The sequence below is a fragment of the Arvicola amphibius genome, chromosome 11, assembly GCF_903992535.2.
Source record: "Arvicola amphibius chromosome 11, mArvAmp1.2, whole genome shotgun sequence".
Lineage (NCBI taxonomy): Eukaryota > Metazoa > Chordata > Mammalia > Rodentia > Cricetidae > Arvicola > Arvicola amphibius.
Genome location: NC_052057.2, coordinates 88096145 through 88116788, shown reverse-complemented (window position 1 = coordinate 88116788; position 20644 = coordinate 88096145). Strand labels below are relative to the sequence as shown.

General features: G+C 47.0%; 1 protein-coding gene across 3 annotated transcripts in view; it reads left to right on the top strand.

Annotated features, from left to right (window-relative positions):
• Window positions 1-20644, top strand: part of Ankrd6 (ankyrin repeat domain 6) — a 141992-nt gene that overhangs the window by 27151 nt on the left and 94197 nt on the right. The window contains exons 1-2 of one of the 3 annotated variants that reach the window (XM_038347280.1): window positions 1803-1842; window positions 3013-3261. The exons of 1 other annotated variant lie outside the window; for it this stretch is intronic. The gene's annotated coding sequence lies outside the window, so the exon portion shown is untranslated. Of the gene's footprint in view, window positions 1-1774; window positions 1843-3012; window positions 3262-20644 lie in introns of those variants that run through there. One more of the 3 variants, XM_038347281.1, reaches the window with a different exon arrangement.

Genomic DNA, 20644 nt, shown 5'->3' with positions numbered 1-20644 from the left:
TTATATTTTAGGCCCAGCCCCTGTTTATTTTATTTAAAAATTGTATGTATATCTGTGTCTCTGTGTGTCTGTACATGTGAATGCTGGTGCCCAAGGAGACAGAGGGTGTGGATTCCCTTGAAGCTGGAGTTAGTTACAGGCAGCTATGAGCTGTCCGGTGTGGGGGCTGGGAGCCCAACTCGGTCCTCTGCGGGAGCAGCAAGCGCTCTGAACCACTGCACCATCTCCCAGCTCTGCCTCTTACTTTAAGATAAAACCAGACAAAAGAAATGCTGTCTTACACCTCTGTGAGTGACTTACATCTCTGTGAGTGTCTTACATCTCTGTGAGTGTCTCTTACATCTCTGTGTTATCGGTGCAGAGATCCCTTTGGGGGCGTGGCTCGGGGATGGAATCAGCAACCGTGAAGGTGGCTTTGGAGATTTCTTCCACAGCTCCTGGGTTTGCTCTCATGGTGGGCTTTGAGGTAGCCCCAACCATGTCTTACATCCAGCACAACCCAAGACCTGTTTGACAGATGCTGGAAACTTGGAAGCCTGAGACTCCGGGTGGGGCTGGGGCTGGGGCATGGTCATTCTGCCCTGGCTTTTTTTCCACTGCCTGGGGTCAGTTGAGTGTCATTTTAAAAAAGATGCCCCCCTGACCAATGACTTTTCTTAAAAAATATCTATTTATTTATTTATTATGTATACAATATTCTGTCTGTGTGTGTGTCTGCAGGCCAGAAGAGGGCATCAGACCTCATTACAGATGGTTGTGAGCCACCATGTGGTTGATGGGAATTGAACTTAGGACCTTTGGAATAGTAGGCAATGCTCTTAACCACTGAGCCATCTCTCCAGCCCTCCCATCAGTCTTTTACGTGTACCAGGAGCACACCTCCGTGTTCATTCATAAGATTGTCCTTGTGAGGGCAGAAAAATTAAGTTGTCACACTGTATACATGACAGAGCACACAGTGACAGATAAGGCCCCACTTGATCCTACCTTACATAGATAATCTATGAATCTAGGACATCTTTGTCTACCCACCCTTAAAAAAAAAACACACATCAATATTCAGCCTAAGTGGCAATAAATGAAAAACAGTAAGGAAAAAATGAGATTTTTCTTCCTACTGATAAAGTTCTCACGTATAAAACCAAATGTCAAAAACAAAAAACAAAAAACCCAACCTGACTAATTGAGTCAGGTTTAATCCTAGCGCTCAAGAGGCAGAGACAGGTGGATCTCTGTGAGTTCGAGGCCAGCCTGGTCTACAGCCTGAGTTCCAGGATAGCTAGGACTACACAGTGAAACCCTGTCTCAAAAAAGAAATCAACCAAAGCCTGACCAGTGCCTGCCTAGCCCTGCTGGTAGCTGCACAGGAGGGGAGGGCTCTCCCACAGAGAGCAGGTGAGGTTTGCTCTGTTTGGAAGGGCAACATATCAGTCTCCTCCGGGTTCTATATGGTCTCCTGTTTGCAGCTGCTTTATAGTGTCTGCAGGGATTATTTGGACAGGAGGGCACTGGTGTCGGCTCATGGTGGTTTTCCGAGTTCTCTGATGATTGATGGAATCAATCCAAGCTAGCTTTGTGCCCAGGACAGTTCCAGGGACAATGTGGGCCCAGGCCAAGCTAGTTCTGAGTCTTTTACAGCAGAGGCTGAAATAGTACTTCCTGGGATGGTAGGGATCTTAACCACTGCCTCTCCCGGGGTGGAAATAGTGGCCATGCAGGTCCCTGCACTTTCAGAGGGCATTTGCTGGAAACTCCCTTCTTTCCTCTGCTTCCCAGGTCTAGACCAGCAGTGAGACCCCTGTGAAACATTCATGGAACCCAGTTGGCTGCCAAGCACTTCAGGTAAATGCTGTAAGTGACCCAAATGCCATCCACGACCATTTGAGCAATGGGGGAAGAGAGGAGAAGGAATTTAAGAGATTCCCAGCCAGTGCCCCAACCTTGCTACTTTTTACCTACAGCAAACGGGTCTGGGATCTGCACTTCTTAATTTCAGAAGTGGCTGATACCTGTGCTGTTTCTGCGTTGACAGTGCAGCCTTATCACAGTCTAAATCGGTCTGCATCATAGACTGTGTGGCTTTGTAAGTCAATATTTTCATTCCACAGTCGATTTGGTGTGGGGCATAAAGATGCAGAGAGTTTGTTCCCAAGGTGGGGCTCTCACACCCCTTCCGACGTCCAGCCGGCCTCTGCCAGCAGTCCCCCCCACCCCATATGCAGTCTGCCCCCAGCCCTGCAGGAAAGTCTCTTGCGTACCTCCTAGGAATCTCTGCTGCTTGTGCAGATGCCATCTCCCCCACTCAAACAGCCTCGTCGGCCGCGCCTACAGCCCCTGAATAAATCTGCTTTTGTATGCTTCATGGATTGAGGATGCGCTCTCTTCCCTATGAGCTCAGATTATTTTCACTCACAGAGCGGGGCCCTTAGGATTCTCTCCCTTCTTGCTACACTCTTCTATGAGAACAGTGCATGGGCCGCCTATTCTTTTCGGTCCCCACCTCCTTGTTCATGATGTCACACTTCTGACACTGAGCCTAAAATATGTTGATGATGCCTTAGCTTTTGGCACTGTACACCACTGATGTCTTATACTGACCTAGAAACAGGCTCCTGAGACATTGCTTTTGACTAAGTATGAGACCCAGGGTCCAGTCCTTGGCAATTCTTTTTGTCTTTGCCCCTCCCCCCATGGCTCTTTTGGAATCTAGTGTGTCCACCATCCTGATCTAAAGCAAGCATCTCTCTTTCCAGTGTGGCTTCCAGGACAGTTGGGAAAGCCTGCTGTTTGGTTGCTGATGTATTCATTCAGGCTAAGCACTGTGAGGGGGATGGCAAATCTCTCAGAAGGAGTTTGCCAAATGCTTGTTGGCAGCCGCAGACTCAAGGCTCCTTGGATAAGGGGGAACAAAACCAAGGTTCTGGAAGCCAGATGGAGTGGAGGAGCAGCAGGCGCTGCATTGTGTATTGACATGTAAATGTCCAAGTCCCCAGCCCTCTTCTACCCTGCCAGGACAGACAGGCTGCTGCGGGTGCACACAAAGCAGGCTCCAGGGCCGGCGGCTCCTTTGTGGTCTGCTGCCCCTCGCTCGTCCCCACAGAGACCAGTGAAGTCCAGCCGGTAAGAATCCTCCATTGCGAAACTCCACTGTGCCCTGAGCCTGGACGGAAGGCCCTACCAGTCTGACTGTGAGAACTCTGTCTTTCCTGGATGTGCACAGAGACCCTTGACTGAGTTGGAAGTGGAAATGAGAGCTACTAGGTAATTGTTAATTTGGTTTGGTGCAATGAAAGGAACACATTTGCATATATGTTCAGTGAATGAACAAGGGTGGACGCCAGGCTAAAGGTACTTTTTTGACATGACCTGAGATTTCTAAAGAATAATTGTTTTGGTGGTGTTGTTTCTTTCTTTGCTGTTTTTTTTTTGGGGGGGGGGGGGAGCGGGGGGGGGATGGTATTGGCCTGGGCTGTGCTGGGCAAGGACTCTGCTGACTCTGCCTGGCTCCCTTCCTCCTCCTTCTGGGGACACCGCCCCCAGTGCTGTCTGCTTTCCTCCTCTCCCCTCCTCACAGGGCCTCACACTATAGTGCTAGAAGTCCTCCTCCCTCAGCCTCCTGTGTGCTGGGATTGCAGGCCTGTGTCACCATGCCCAGGGTGCAGCAGCAGGCTTTCTACGCTTGGCTGCTCTCCTGCCTGTCACCTCACCCTGCTTTCCCCCCAATTTCCATTGCTCTAGAGTGTGCACACTGGCGGTAATTGTGTGCACTGGTGGTAATTGTGAGCACACTGGTGATAATTGTTTGCACTGGTGGTAATTGTGTGCACACTGGTGGTAATTGTGTGCATTGGTGGTAACTGTATGCACACTGGTGGTAATTGTGTGCACTGGTGGCAGTTGTGTGCACACTGGTGGTAATTGTGTGCACTGGTGGTAATTGTGTGCACACTGGTGGTCAGTCGTACACACTAATATTCGTGTGCACACTGTGTTAATTGTGGGCACACTAGTGTTAATTGTGTGCACATTGGTGGTAATTGTGTGCACACTTGTAATTGTGCGTACACTGGTGATAAGTTTTGTGCACTGGTAGACTCCCTAAAAGAGTTGACATAGTGTCAGAAAGTCAGGGAAGTGAAGGGAAAACCATATACTGTATACAAAGTGTGACCAGGGTGTAACTAAACAGTAAATGTGATGGAAAAACTGTGTGTGCATGTGTTGATCTGTATGTGTGTGCAGGTACGTGTGTTTCTGCATGTGTCCATATGTGTGTGTGCACACACATAGAGGTCATAGGTTGAGGGCAGGTGTTTTGTTATTCTCTGCCTTATTTTTAGTTTAATTATCCATGTATGGGTGTACTATGTGTGTGTGGTGCTCTGGGAGGCCATCAGAAGTCATTGGAGCCTTCAAAATTGAGTCACAGACAGTTAGGAGCTGTCGTGTAGGCACTGAGAACTGAACAGGTCCTCTGGAAAAGTAGCAAGTGTTCTTAGCTGCTGAGCTATTTTTCCGGCTCCTTTACACCTTATGTTTTGAGAAGAGTCTCACATTTCACCCGGTGATCACCAGTTCAGCCAGATTAGCTGCATAGCAAGCCCCAGGGATCCCCGTGTGCTCACTTACGAGCACTAGGTTACGGGCACATACCACTGTGCCCCACTTTTTACATACATGCTGAGAATCTGAGCTCAGGTCCTCATGCTTCTGTGGCAGGCACTTTCCTGGGCTGTCTCCGCAGCCCCATGAAAATGCTGAAATTTTAAAAAAGACAATTCCCCTCTTCACCCTCAGTGGAAGAGTTACCACTGTAAAATATGTGGTCCTCTCACCTCATGGGAAAGGTCAGAGCCTGTGGACTATTTGGGACCGATTGTGTCACATGACCTAAGATGTATTTTTTTTTGTTTGTTTGTTTGTTTTTGTTTTTTGTTTTTCGAGACAGGGTTTCCCTGTAGTTTCTAGAGCCTGTCCTGGAACTAGCTCTTGTAGACCAGGCTGGCCTCGAACTCAGAGATCCGCCTGCCTCTGCCTCCCTAGTGCTGGGATTAAAGGCGTGCGCCACCACCGCCCGGCTCTAAGATGTATTTATTTATTATGCATGCAGTGTTCTGCCAGCATGTATCTCTACAAACCAGATCTCATTATAGATGGTTGTGAGCCACTGTGCCGGTGCCAGAAATTGAACTCAGGGCCTCTGGAAGAACAGCCAGTGCCTCTTAACCTCTGAGCCACCTCTCCAGCCCGGATTTTATAATCTGTCAATTCTGTTGTGCTGAGGACCAAGCCTCGTACCTGGTGCATGGCAGGCAGACCCTCTCATCACCAAGCTATTCCTCCAGCCCAGTAGGATTTTGACTTAAAAGAGAATCTTGAACACTGGGTGTGGAGGTCTACAGACCAGCAGTCGGGACACTGTGGCAGGGGGCGGAGCTTGAGGCTCACCTGGGCTAAATACATAGCAAGACCTGTCTCAGAGAAAAAAAGGGAAAACGTCGAAGTCAAAGCTTTTTTGACTTACACGGAGCCATTGTTGAACTCGTTATAGAAGTGGTGACCCTTTAAAAGAAAACATTTTGTTAAGAAAATGCCCCCCTTCCTCCCTCCTCCTATTCTGTGGGTACAGACCCAGCTCACAGGTAGCAATTCAGTGTGCAGTGCATCTTTAATCCTTGAATATTCTGACACTATTTTCACTTTTAGAATAATTGCAGTAAAGTAGTTCTGTGCTTACGTACTATAATACCCATGATGCTACCCATCATGAGACGGGGGAAAGGGGCAAGCCATAAAGCCTCTTATTAAGTGTGGAGCCTATTTTTAATTTTCAAGTACCTTTGGCTCTCGTGAGCATAATCTGGGGAATTTGGTATAGGAGAAAGAGTGCTAAACTATTTTGAGATGTGGACTCTGTTGTTACCCAGGTGACCCAACACAAATAACTCTAGGCTATAGTGATAGACTGACCCAGTGGCTTTCAACCAGGACCTCAGTAAAAACACTGAGGTGACATCGTAGGTTGTGACAGTATGCAGGGCCCTAATGCATGCAGGGGGATCCTAGATGCTAGGCAGGGTGTCCTGCTCAGCCTATGTTAGCTCCGTTTCTCTCCAGTTCATTAGTGATACGTGGCAAGTATCCAAAACCACAGAGGCCACTGATAATGGCACCTGCACTATCCAAAACCACAGAAGCCCTGAGTGTGGCATCTGCACCATCCAAAACCACAGAAGCCCTGAGCGTGGCATCTGCACCATCCACAACCATAGAAGCCCTGAGCGTGGCATCTGCACCATCCAAAACCACAGAAGCCCTGAGCGTGGCATCTGCACCATCCACAACCACAGAAGCCCGGAGCGTGGCATCTGCACCATCCACAACCATAGAAGCCCTGAGCGTGGCATCTGCACCATCCACAACCATAGAAGCCCTGAGCGTGGCATCTGTGTCCTGCACGTTGCATCCATCAGCAGGCTGTTTAGAGTGGAGTCACGTAGATGATGCTAAGCCAGGGCCCTGGGTCACAGCAATTCCATTTGGATGGCTTTATATTTTCCTTCACAGCCTTGTGACCTCAGAGGGAAGGAGTGGATTTGTTGTTTGTGACTGTGGCCTGCCTGAGGGCCTGGACTTAATACTGTAGACGGTGGGCAGCTGTATCTTCAACTCCCATCCATCTTTGCCGTATGACGTTGTCACAGCTTTCAGGAGAGGGTCACTGTGGAGGCTCTGTGCTGTTCTGCAACTCCACCTGCTTGTTACCACAGGTCAGGCTGGAGGGGACATGCAGACGGTCCTGGCAAGCAGTAGATTTGGGCTGGAACCAAGATTCTAGGGGTATTCAGATTCTTAGATAGCGGCTTTATCACACTACTTTTTACTTGATGGTTGCAGTGGTTTATGGACTGTCAGCTTGGCAGGATTTCGGAGTCGTGGGGGTTCATTAGGGGTTGAGATGGGAAGATCCACTTTAATTGTAACCAGCACCATTCCATGGACTGAAGTCCCGGACCGAATGAAAAGGTGAAAGCCATTTGAACACGAACATTCACTGTTTACTATTTCCCAACCATGGACACAATAGGACCGCCCACCTCATGCTCCTGCTACCGAGAGCCCATGCCATGACAGATCGTAGCCTCAAACTGTGACCCAAACAAACCCTTCCTTCCCTAAGTCATGCTTGTCAGGTGTAAGATAAGAACTAACACAGCAGTGAGATGCTCAGCAGAAACTCTCTGTGGTTCTCTTGTTCTGTGTGTATGTGGTAGATACGAGTCATGCACGCAACTCTTCCTGTTATAGTGTGGTAACACCAGGACCGCATTTTTAAATTGATGTAATTCAGTCACAAAGATGATTTAATTAAAGAACAGTAAAATGACTGAGAAAAATTGCTGTTAATTAACTGCATTTCCATACAGATCTCATCCGTCTTCTAAGCTGTCCTAAGGCCAGCTGACTGCATATGCCATTTCATAATATGCTTCTCCCTTGCAAACATGTTTCCCGGACATAGACTTTACATGACTCTGTGTGCTCTCTGTCGTAGTTCAGCCATGACAGGATCTCATGGGGGAGGTGGCTTAAGTAACCAGACATTTATTTCCCCTAGTTCTGAAGCCCAGGAGGTCTGAGATGCGGATGCCAGCACTGGCAGAGGCCTCTTGCTGGCGTGCAGGTGACCACTTCCTGTCACCTGGATGGATCTTCACAGTCAGAGGGCAGAGACGGGGAACGAGTTCTCTCTTGTCTGTCTGTAGGAGGAAGCTAATCTCATGAAGGCTCGCTCCATCTTCACAATTAATTGTCTCCCCAAAACCCCATCTTCAAGTACCATCCCTCAGAGGACTAGGGTTTCAGTACATGAATTTGAGGGAGCACAGATGATTGGTGATCCCTTGAGGGCCTAGAGCTGGACGTTCTGAGTTCATACGTCAGCTCTGCCTCTCACTAACTGGGCGTATAACTTTATACTTTATTCTCCTGTAAGTGGAGTGGAATGCTAGCACCAATCGCATTAGTGTTTTTGTAAAAAAATCTGTATGGAGTGTGTGTGTGTGTGTGTGTGTGTGTGTGTGTGTGTATGTGTGTGTAGTATGTGAGCGCAGAGCATTCACGTGGAAGTCAGAAGACAACTTTGTGGAGTCAGTTTTCTCCTTCCAACTTTATGTGGGCTCTGGACATTAGACATAGGTTGTCAAGTTTGTATTGTTCGGTGCCTCTACCAGCTGAGCCATCTTACTGGTCCCCATGTAGTGTGTTTGAGAAATAAATGAGATCATAGATGTGGATGCCTTAACACAGGTGGCATTTGCTAGCTGTTGGGTATCACGTTGTCAGCATCAGCATGATGATGTGACTGTACAGCCCCGTCAGCCCGCATAAGTCCATTTAGTGTTTTTTTCTGGGTCAAACACAGTTGAGTAAATGGACAAGTTATAAAACAAATCATCTAATTAACGATAAAGCACTTATAGTTAAAAAGCAAAGGTGGCCCATGTGCCAGTCATTCTATTGGCAGTTGAGCCCCTCCCATTGGTCGAGAACTGGTCTCTATGTAAGGACCTGTTTATTGCCCGAACTCTTTCCCCCAACCCAGGTTAATATCTGTTTCTTTTCTTCTCTGTCTCTGTCTCTCTCTCTGTCTCTCTCTGTCTCTGTCTCTCTCTGTCTCGCTCTCTGTCTCTCTTTGAGACAGGGTATGTAGCTATGTAGCCCAGGCTGACCTGGAACTCTGTAGACCAGGCTGGCCTCAAACTCATAAAGATCCTTGTGCCTCCCAAGTGCAGAGATTAAAGGTGTGCACCACTATACCTGGCTCAGTTTAATTTCTAGACACATAAAAGGAAAGAAGTTTCCTTCAGCAATATGTGACAGGAAAATGACGTGAAATTAAATAAATTATAAACTGAGAAGCCAAATAAAGACCCTTTATTTTGTGCTGTGTAAAATGATACTTATATTTACTTTTACGTTCGCTGTGATGATGGCTCCAGGCGGGTGCACACGGAGGCAGGATCCACGCCAGGCTTTAGGCTACTCGATTGCACTGCCTCCTGCCGCGTGCTGAGTGTGAAGTTCTCAGCCAGGACCTCTGCTGGGTGGCTGAGAACAGGCTGCACACTGGGCGTGACCCAGTGTCACCTGCAGCTATCTAGAGCAGCGACGGCACAGAATCGTGCTTATGTTTTGTTCTGGGCGGCCCATCCATCTGCAGTAAGTACAAATGCAGTCATGAACATTCAAAGCTCGTGAGTACAGATGAGAGACACAGGTAGACAACCACCAAGATGTTCAGTCTGTCAGGTTCCCATTGAAAGCAGTTTCCATGTCTTTGAAAATACGAAATAGGGCTCCAGAGACACACTTGGGAGAGTCAGACTTGGTTTTCAGGCACTGTCTAAGGCCTTTGGATTAATCATTGATATTTTCTCCCCTGAAAAATATATGCTATATTCTTACTGTGTTTGATTGGAATACTTCAATCATTTTTTCTCAATAACAGTGGCTTTCAAAGTTGCCCATGATAGCTTTTGCATGGCGTGAGTATTATACACACACACCACACACACACACCATACACACACACACACCGTACACACACACACACCATACACACACACACACACCATACACACACACACACACACACACACACACACACACACACGTATTGATACCTAGTGAGATGGATGTTTCCCAGTGTGCAGAGCAATGCTGGTTTATTCTGTTTCACCATTCCATTCTTGAAAATGCTGTGTGTGACCCGTTAGCTTATTTCAGTGACTTATAAGTGAGCCATGAGCTGCAGCTTGGAAAGCCTACTCTACAGGTGAGGGCTTGTGAGTATGGGTTGACCAGCAGAGAGCCCTGGCAGGGACTCAGAGCCCTTCCTTTTCACCATGGAGCAAACTGCCTCCTTCCCAGTGCTGGACCCAGAACAGATGGTACATACTCAGTGCCCCATCTCTAGAGTATTGTAGAACTGCAGAACTGAGCCGGCCGTTAGTGCTAAGCCCCGTGTGTTGACTGCCTGGGTATTTGAACAACTTGGATGTAGAGAACATTAGTCCTTCCCCAGGCTGGCTGCAGTGGCTGATAGCTCTCCGTGAGAGGAGGGTTTAAGCGAAGACAGTCATTCAGGATGAGTGCCCTTGAACAATGTCTTTGTTGTTGCCCTCTCCAGAGCAGGAGGAAGTGCCTTATTGGTAGCAGGCCAGTTATTTGTGACTGGCACTGCTCTAGACAGAGCCAGTGAGTGGTCTGTCTGGCTTTCCCCGTCTGTGGGTCCTGGAGCATCCAGGGAGGTTTGCTTTAGAATGTCTACTGAATCAGCCGTGCCTAAAATTTTATCATTAGGTATTTGTTACTCTGAATCTTCTAGGCATTCAGTCTTCCAGAATTTCTTGGTCAGTATAAAATATATCTGGAGGAGGCTGGAGAGCTGTGTTTTAAGAGTACCTATTCATATGGAGGATGGGGGTTCAGTTATCAGCACACATGTGGCTCATAACTGTCTGAAGTCCAGGGGATCTAATGCCCTCTTCTGACTTTCATGGGCACCAGGCACAAACATACATTAAGGCACAGACATGTATTGTAGAGGCATTTCACTTGTATTGTAATGAATAAAGCTTGCCTGAAGACCGGAAAAGTAAAACAGCCACACTGGCCAGCCTTATAGACCAGGCAGCAACAACACACACCTTTAATATGAGTAGCCACACTAGCTTGCCATAGAAACCAGGCAGTAATGGTGCACGCCTTTAATCTTAGAACTAGAGAGGATTATAAAACGGGAGGAGACAGCTCTCAGTCTCAGTCTCATTCTGAGATTCCTGGAGGCAGGATCGCCATTTTGGACTGAGGTCGAGGTAAGAGCCAGTGGCTGGCTGCTTTGCTTTTCAGATCTTCAGGTTGGACCTCCATTTCCCTCTCTGAGTTTTTATTACTTGTGCTTCAATGTATTAAGACAAATCACTCATACATGTAAACAAACAAAGTATATCCCAGCAGCATACGCAGTATGTTTCATGTGTGTGCCACAGACAGGCCTGCTTTCTTTCTTTAACATCATCGTCAGAGCTTCTTGTTATTTATATGTGTTGTGCTGAGGTCCTGGGCTGTACAGATGGATAAGAACAGATCCTGCTCAGGTGACAGTGGGGGAAGCAGTCACCAAAGGCCACTGTGATGACCGCTGGCTGCAAGGTCACAGGGTGCTAGCTGCAGGGTAGGGGCCAGCCTAGAGATACCCTAAAGAAGAACAAAGAACTGAGCTGTGCAGTGCACACTGTAATGTGGGCAGACAAAAGAGCCAGCTGCTGGACTTCAGAGCACAAGGCCAGCGGGCTTCTGGGGCGTACTTCACTTGTGTGGTATCCCCCCAAAGCCATGTCTAACAAGCAGTGTGTGACCATTCCTTTATTATTATGGTCAGGGTCTTTGTACATCTTATTCATGGAAGGATCTGGAAATAAGGGTGAGATCGGATTGTGTAAACCCTAGATCCCATGATAAGTGTCCTCCAGAAAGAGACAGGGGGAACTCCTTCTAAAACATGTGTTTTAGAAGGAGAAGTCATGTGACTAGGGATGCTGGGCTTCCAGCTGGAAGAATACTGCTGAGGGAAGTTGGGAGGGGTGGGAATGGACCACCCCCGAGCGTCCAGTGGGAGCAGGGCCTGCTGACACCTTGGTTTCAGAGTTCTGCCTTCCAGAATGGGAGAGAAGAAACTTCTGTCGATTTAAACCACTGAATTCATAGTAATTTCTCATGAGAACCCTGAAAATGTGTGCAGCCTGGTCCTCCACAGGCAGGAATGACTTGTGTGAGGATGATGGAGTTGAGCACTACAAATTAAATTTTTGTTATTTGTTTGTTTTTGAGACAGGATTTCTCAGTGTCACAGCTCTGGTTGTTCTGAAACTCACTCTGTAGACCAGGCTGACCTTGAACTCACAGAGATCTGCCTGACTCTGCCCCCCAGAGTCCTGGGATTAAAGGCATGCACCACCACTGCCCGACTTTAGTTTTTTTAGGTTACATTTTTATTTATTTGTTTTTGAGGGAGGTGTGAAATTACAATGTTGCACACCTAACAACTTGAAGGAGACTGTTCTTTCACAGTGTGCTACTTGGGCTTCTTGACAGGTGATCTTACACCCTGAGTCAGCTAAACAGCCCCTGAATATATCAAAACTGATAGTCACCAGCTACGTCCCCTGCCCTTTATCCCTGGAGCATGCTTACAACCTAGGGACTATTTTCTGACCTTCCATTATCTATGGTGAGATCCTCGCAAACAGGTGCCCTTCCTGTCCCAGAGGAAGGGACCATCCTTATCCCTGATGATACACAGCCCTGGAGAAAATTCTGGACAAATAAACTTGCCTAAACTTTCTTCTGCTTTGTTATCTGGGTTGTACTTTTTAAATCCAAGCGTACTTCTTTGCTACTGTCTGCTTCCTGACAAGTCTATTTTTAAAAACACACACAGATTTCAGGGCTGAAGAGATGGCTCAGAGGTTAAGAACATTGTCTGCTCTTCCAGAGGACCAAGGTTCAAGTCCCAGCACCCAGGTACTGACTCAACAGTATATAACTATACTTACAGGGTTTCTGATGCCCACTCTGCCCCCATGGCCACTAGGCAGACACAAAGTACACAGACATAAATACAGGCAAAACATCTGTATAAGCAAAAATAAAGTAATTCCCACCCACCCTCATTTCCCTGTCTCCTCAGGGCTTTGTTTTCTTAAGTCTCTCACTTTATGCTTATGGTTTTTGTTGTTGGTGGTGATTTTTTGTTTTGTTTTGTTTTGTTTTTGGTGGTTGGTTTTTGTTTTTGTTTTTTTTCAAGACAGGGTTTTTCGGTGTAGTTCCTGCTGTCCTGGAACTCACTCTGTAGACCAGGCTGGCCTTGAACTCACAGAGATCCACATGCCTCTGCCTCCTGAGTGCTGGGCTTAAAGGTTTGTGCCACTCATACCCACCTTTTTAAACTCACCCTAAGTAGTAAATATGTATGCTTTTCTTAATCATCCTTTGTTGCTGATATCTTTGTCACGATCATAGTTGCGGGGGAGGGTGAAAGCAAGATTTTTTTTTTTAATCCTCACAGGGACGTTTCTGGAGTGAGCACAGAGCCCAGGAGACAAAGCCGTCACTGGGGAGGGTGGCATGAGCTGTCCAGTCTGAGCACAGATGCTGTGAGGAGTGGCGGAGACTGGCTGCCACAGAACTTGCCGTGACTCCTGGCCCTGATGGTGGTTGTTTATAAAGGATCATTTGACAGTTCGTTGTTACTGCTCTTAGGTAATGGCTCTGAGCACCAGGTCACCAGGCAGAGAAAAGACACAAAGTGTGTTTACTTCCCACGCGGCTGAGTCCTTTTGTGTATGCAGACACGGTATAAATGTGTCCTGATTTTGATCCCTGAAGAGATCTTCCCTCCCTGCGGCATCACTGCCGTTAGTCACCAAATACGGTTCTGAGACGTGGATTCCCTGTTGCCTTCTCCATGTATTTCCTTGGAAGGTTGCCATGTTTAGCCATCCCTCTGAGTGGAAGGAATTACCTCTAGCCCTATAGAGGAATATCGATTCCTCAATAAGAAAGCAGCCATGCGCTTTCAGAGATTCATGAGATCAGATTCTAGAACAGCCCCCTCAAGACTCCAAAGAACCAGATCATTTGGTTGCTTTGCTTTCTTTAACAAACTGGAATGAGTGGGTTGTGCAACCTGATTTGACGGTATTTCTCGGAATGAGAAGCGGCACATGAAGGTGCTGGCCCTGTGGTCCTCACTGCACTGTGCCTTTTAGGTCCTGCTCACCCTTGCCCTTCAGAGTTCACGAAGGCTTATGTTTGATGACTTTTAATAGCTACTTTTCATTATGGACATCAAGTTATCAAAATATAAAATGATTGTTGTGAATATATTGCCCCTTAACACCTCAGTGGATTGTAAACCTCAGAGTTCTGGAGGCCAGAAAGTCATATCTAAGGCCTTGGCGGGCTCTGCCCTTGCAGCTGCTCTGGAGAGACTCTGACCCTCAGTTTCTAGTAGCCACACACATTTGTTGGCTTGAGGCCATGCCATGCAATCTCTACCTGTCTTGTGTCTGTGTTCCCCAACTCTCATGGTCCCTCCCCCATTTCTTTTTCTTTATTTTTAAATTTTTATTTTACTTTGTATGTATGGGGGCATGGACTTTCCCTGTAAATCAGGCTGGCCTGGTGCTGTGTAGACAGACTGCTTGCAATCCTCCTGCCTCAACTTCCCCAGCACTAGGATTCTAGGTATGTCTTATCCTCTTGTAAAGACACATGGTTACATTTAGAGGCCACAAGGCTCAACTCCTTTTCATAAAATTCTTAACATAATCATGTTTTTTTTTTTTTTCCCCATATAAAATGTGGTGGCTTAAATGAGAATGGATCCCAAGGACTCATGTTTGAATACTTGGTCTCCAGTTAGTGGAACTGTTTGGGAAGGATTGGTGGTGTGGCCTTTTTGAAGGAGCTGTGTCACTGGGGCCGGGCTTTGAAGTTCCAAAAGACCGGTGAGATTCCCAGTTAGCTGTGTTTGTGTCTCATAGTTGTGGGCCGAGATGTGAGCTCTCAGATGTTCCTGCCCCCATGCCCTTGCTCTGCCATTATGGACTCTAACCGTCTGAAACTGTAAGTCACTTTTGTCGTTGTTGTTGTTTTTTTTTTTGGTTTTTCGAGACAGGGTTTCTCTGTGGCTTTAGAGCCTGTCCTGGAACTAGCTCTTGTAGACCAGGCTGGTCTCGAACTCACAGAGATCCGCCTGCCTCTGCCTCCCGAGTGCTGGGATTAAAGGCGTGCGCCACCATCGCCCGGCTAAGTCACTTTTGTCAAAGAGATATAAAAGTAACCAAGACATAAAGTGATAGTCGTTGTTCTGCTGTGGCAAGGTTCTAAGCATTAGGATGTTCATATAACTTTGGGGGGGGGGACGACACTGTACAACTCACTACCATTGTTTAAGTATTTAATTATTCTAATGCTTGCTAGAATAAATAGTAAGGGAGATTTTATTCCAGAGTATTAGAGTAAATGTGCAGGCTCTCAGGATAAGGGAGAGAGGTGTGGTGAGGGTACGGTAATGATGGGGATTAAGAAGGAGGCCAGTGCACTGGAAAATTGCTAAGAGGAGATAACATAGGTGGGGGAGTTCTGGCGGCAGGTATCCTTTCTTTCCATGTCATCCTTGACCTGTGGGTCAGGCTAGTCACTCTGCCTCCAAGCTCCACCTGCCTCTGTGCAAATGTTATTGTCTAGACTTTTAGGTGTGGTGGTTTGAATCAGAATGGCCCCCATAGGCTCATATATTTGAGTGCTTAGTCACTAGGGAGTGGAATTTCATCGAAAGGATTAGAAGGATCAGGAAGTGTGGCCTTGTTGGAGGAATTGTGTCACTTTGAGGTTTCAGAGCTATGACAGGCCCAGTCTCATCCTTTTTGCTGCCTATGGATCAGGATTTCGAACTCTCAGCTGCCTCTCCTGCATCATGTCTGCCTGTGTGCTGCCATGCTCCCTGCCAAGAGCTAAACCTCTGAAACTATAAGCCAGCCCCAATTAAATGATTTCTTTTATAAGAGTAGCTTTGCTCGTGGTGTCTCTTCACAGCAAACAGAACAGTGACTGAGACACTAGGCAAGAAAAATACAGTATCCAGGAGGGCTGATGTTAGGAATCTCCTTACATCGTTGGAGGAAATATTAGATAATTCACTAAGTAGCCTGACTTTCATCTTCATATTGATCTCATCTCCTGTAGGTAGGACTCGGGAAAAACCAGCTCTGGTTCTTCTGTTGCTAGATTGCCTCTGAGAGGCAGACACAGGTCTACATTTTACCTAGGACTCATGGGTAAATGGAGTGACTTTACACCTCTGTGTTCCTCCCAGTGGTGCTCTGGTGATAGATAGGGAAGTCCTGCTCTCATGGTGTTTTCCTATGGGCTCTTTTTTTACAAGACAGAGAAGCGTTTCCAGAAATAGTGGTCTTTAGCACAGGGTTTTACAGGAATTCAATGCCATAATTTACTGCAGTCACTAGGCTGCATTAGTGAGCAGCAGCCTTATGCTGGGTGCTGTATTCTCTCTTTATTTAACCTTGACAATCACCTGCAAGTTGCAGGCATCAGTCCCATCTCTTTAGGTGAGGGAGCAGGTTCAGAGCGCTACCTACTTACCTAGGTTTTCCTGTCTAGCAATTCTTGAGCTGGGGTTAGAATTGGTGTCACCTCTGGCCCAGTGTCTGTGCTTGTGTGAATCTCCATAGGCTCTCAGTAAAGATGGGAAGGGTGTTGGGAGCCAACAGTGGCCACTAGGACTTTAGGACATCTTACTGAACCCCTTCCCCAGATATAAGATGAAATGTAGAGTTGCATTTCTCCCAGCCTTAGGATCACTAAAGAGATAGATTCCCTCCCTCCCTCCCTCCCTCCCTCCCTCCCTCCCTCCCTCCCTCCCTCCCTCCCTCCCTCGCACCCACCTGTCCATACTAAGCAGTTTCATTTGGGATAGCTGAATGAATGGCAGTCCTTTTTGCAGGAAGGCTCATGGAGGAATCTGGGCAGTTGCTCTTTGAGCTAATACAGGGTCATCAGGAGGTGAATCAGATAGACCCTGTGGATAGCCAGTCTGCAGTACTGTCTGACCAGGGTGGGACAGGATGGATGGCATTGTGCCCCTCCTCCCTTTTTCTGGAACATGCCTTAGTGAGTTTGAAATTCTGTTGTTGGTCAGTCAGTAAATTCTATTTATTGACAGTAAACAAACCTGTATTAAGTTTCAATTTTGGAAAATTTATGATAAACACAAGTAAGACATTTTATCCCAGCAAACACTGGTGTGTATTGTTTGGTAACGTGTTCACATATGAAGAACATCCTGCTTCTCCCCAGTCACATCTCCTGCATCAGATGGGTTTGCAGCTTCCTGTATTCTCTTTTGGAATAAAACCTGATGGAAGCCGGGCGGTGGTGGCGCACGCCTTTAATCCCAGCACTCGGGAGGCAGAGGCAGGCGGATCTCTGAGTTCGAGGCCAGCCTGGTCTACAAGAGCTAGTTCCAGGACAGGCTCTAGAAACTACAGGGAAACCCTGTCTCGAAAAACCAAAATAAATAAATAAATAAATAAATAAATAAATAAAAAACCTGATGGAACATCCTTCCCTTTAGGGGGAAAAATAAGATCTCAGGTGGGATTCTCTCTCCCATTACTAACTGAGAAATCTTAAACTCAGTGATTAGTAGAGTGTTTAAAAAAAAAACAAAAAATTAATTTTAATTTAGATTATCTGTTACTTTTTGTTGTGAGATAAAACACCATGACCAAGGCAACTTAGAGAAAGAAGAGTTTATTTGGGCTTACAGGTCCAGAGGGGGAGTCCATAACCGTGGGGAGTATTGGAAACAGACAACCGGAGCAAGAAGCCGAGGGTGACATCTTCCATTAACTGGGGATGAGGCATTTAAACATACACATCTATGGGGGCGTTTTCATCTAAGCGACCCCACACTTTAGGTCATAGAAAGCTGTGGTAAGTTCTTTACTACTCTCGGAACAGTGTTGCTTTTAGGGCCTCTGGGTGTCAACAGTAGCCAGGCTAGAGCCGCAGGGCTGAACATCATGGTTTCGGGTTTCTGATGACTTATAGTCTATTTTGAATCGTTGCTCCCGATTTATTACTTCATGCCCCCATAAATCATCAAGGTAATCAGGGTGTACTTAGCGGAGGCCGAACTGTTCCCAGCTTAGTTGGGTTTTTCTAGCACAGAGAAACCACAGCATGTGCTGTGTTGAAGAGGTGCTGCATCAGGCCCTGGCTTGCAGAGAGGCCGGTTCTTAGGGGGGTGGCTTTGCCGCTTTTACCTGTGGAACACAGGGTAACTGGGCTACTTCCTGTACATGGAATAGACTTGAAAAGCAGGACCTATGCTTGTGCGGTTGTTTTCCTTTATGGATAACACTTGTGGATTTTCCTCTTTTTGAGGAGCGCCTGTCTACAAGAGCACACGCTCATCTCCAGCGTTTCCTCCCACAGAATGGAAGCCGCCGCCAGTGAGCCGAATGCTGACCCACACTGGCATGGAAGGCAATACCTTCCTGGCGAGTATTGCACCAGACCAGGCAGTGTTGGATTCCTTGGGACCCACAGGCTTACTGAAGCATTCCTTCTGCATGCTTCGACACTGCACCAACCCGAAAGGCCGTGTCTGCTCTCTGTGCGCTGGCACCCAGTTTGTGAGCTTTGGGCAAGGGGGCTGGAGGTTAAAATACACAAACACACACAGACAGAGAGACAGCGACACGGGTCATCTTGAATTCCCCAAGAATGCCCCCTTTATTGTGTTCAGGGGCAGATTATATAGAGATAGCCACGCCCCAGCCAAACCCACCAGAAACCACTCTGCCATCAGGAACTCCTGAAGGTCTCGTGCTCAGAGCAGCTGTAGGCACTCAGATCAGGGGATTATAAGAAAATTCAGGATCTGGGGTCTCACTGCTCCCAACAGTGGAACTCCTAACAATGGGAGCAGGGGCTGTCCCTAATACTTGGGCTGGCTCTTGGAAACCTATTCCTAATACTGAGTTGCCTTGCTCAGCGTGAATACAGGGGAGGTGCTTATTCTTATGTTTTGCTATGCCATGCTTTGTTGATACCCGTGGGAGGCCTGCCCTTTTCTGAACAGAAACCGAGGAGGAGTGGATTGGAGGGCAGAGGGGAGGTGGGGGACAGAATGAGAGGGGGGGAGAGGAAACTGCAGTCAGGATGTAAAATAAATGAATTAAATCTAAAAATAAATAAAACAACTTACCTGGTGGCACAGGCCTTTAACCCCAGTACTCAGGAAGCAGAGGAAGTGCATCTCAGTGAGTTCAAAGCCAGCCTTGTGTACACCAAGTTCTGAGTCAGTTGGGGCTGCACAGTGAGATCCTGTCTTAACAAAGATTCAATAAAAAATAACAGTATGCTAATTAAATAACCATTGTAAAAATAGTCTAACTGTAATTATCTCCTGCAGAACAACCATTTTAGCATCTTTGTAGAGGTAAAAACAGAAATAAATCCAAATACCTGTATGCTAGTGATGTTCAGCCTTGTCCCTAGGTTTTTCAGAACAGTCCTGGCTGATATATGGATTTTTTTGGGGGGGATGTCCACTTATTTTAGATTTACTTTATATGTATAAGTGTTTTGCCTGCATGTATGTTTGTATAAGCTTGGTGTCCTTGAAGGTCAGAAGAGAGTGTCAGATATTTTGGAACTGGAATTGTGGATGGTTGTGAGCCACCCTGGGGTTCTGGGAATCAGGCCCAGGTCCTCTGAAAGAGCAAGTTCTCTAAACCACTGAGCCATCTCTGCAGCCCAGCTTTTGAAAAGCCAGTCATTAACCAGATTCAGATTTGATCCTTGTGGAACTAAAGCAACAGCTCAGAGGTTAGGGGCCCTGGCTGGACCCAGGTTTGATTCCTAGCAACCACATGGTGGCTCACTACCGTCCATGACCCAAGTTCCAGAGCTGATCCTTATATTCTTTATAAGACAGGATCCTTTCTGGGGTTTTGGCTAGTTCTAAGGAAATATAGTGATTAAATCTAATTATAATAATTATAATTATTGTGTGCCAAAACACAGTGCAGTGTGGTGACTATTGTAGTATTATATTAACTCAGTTAAAAGCAATTCTATGTGAGGTTTTTTTTTATTATGTATATAATATTCTGTCGGTGTGTATGCCTGCAGGCCAGAAGAAGGCACCGGACCTTATTACAGATGGTTGTGAGCCACCATGTGGTTGCTGGGAGTTGAACTCAGGACCTTTGGAAGAGCAGGCAATGCGTTTAACCTCTGAGCCATCTCTCCAGCTAAAAGCAATTCTAGAGTTCTCCACATAGGCTATCTAAGGATGCTCTACCTTCTCACCCCTCCCCTGCCATGGGGCTGGCTGCTTCCCACAAGGTTTCACTTGTCCTTTGCTGTTTTTGGGTTTTTGCTTTTTTTTTGTTTTGTTTTGTTGTTGTTTTCGTTTTTCGAGACAGGGTTTCTCTGTGTAACAACCCTGGCTGTCTTGGAACTCACTCTGTAGACCAGGCTGGCTTCCAACTCCCAGAGATCCACCTGCCTCTGCTTCCCAAGCTCTGGGATTAAAGGCGAGCACCACCACCGCCCAGTTGCTGTTGTTATTTTAGATGGTGGATAGATCTGCTGGTGCCCCCCAGGAGAGTTGGAAGAGGACAGCAGAATCCTTCTCAATGGACCCACAGTTTACCCAGTCCCCTGATGTTTCATTCAGTTCAACAACTATTAATTGCCTGCTGTGTGGCAGACTAGCTTGAACAAAATAACACCTACTCTCAGAGCAGGTGACAGACAAGCAGGCATGGCATAGGGTGGCCCCTGAAGGTCTCACTGAGAACCGACATTGTAGGAACAAAGGGAAGAGGCTGTGCCCTCTGAAAGACGAGCCCTCCGCAAGACGAGCCTGCTGGACCTGGTGTGCTGGGGGCCAATGCGGGTGACCCAGAGAGCCTGAGTCCAGTAGGTGATGTGGGCAGAGCCGGAGATGTCCTGAAGCTCTCGGAAGACCACCGTG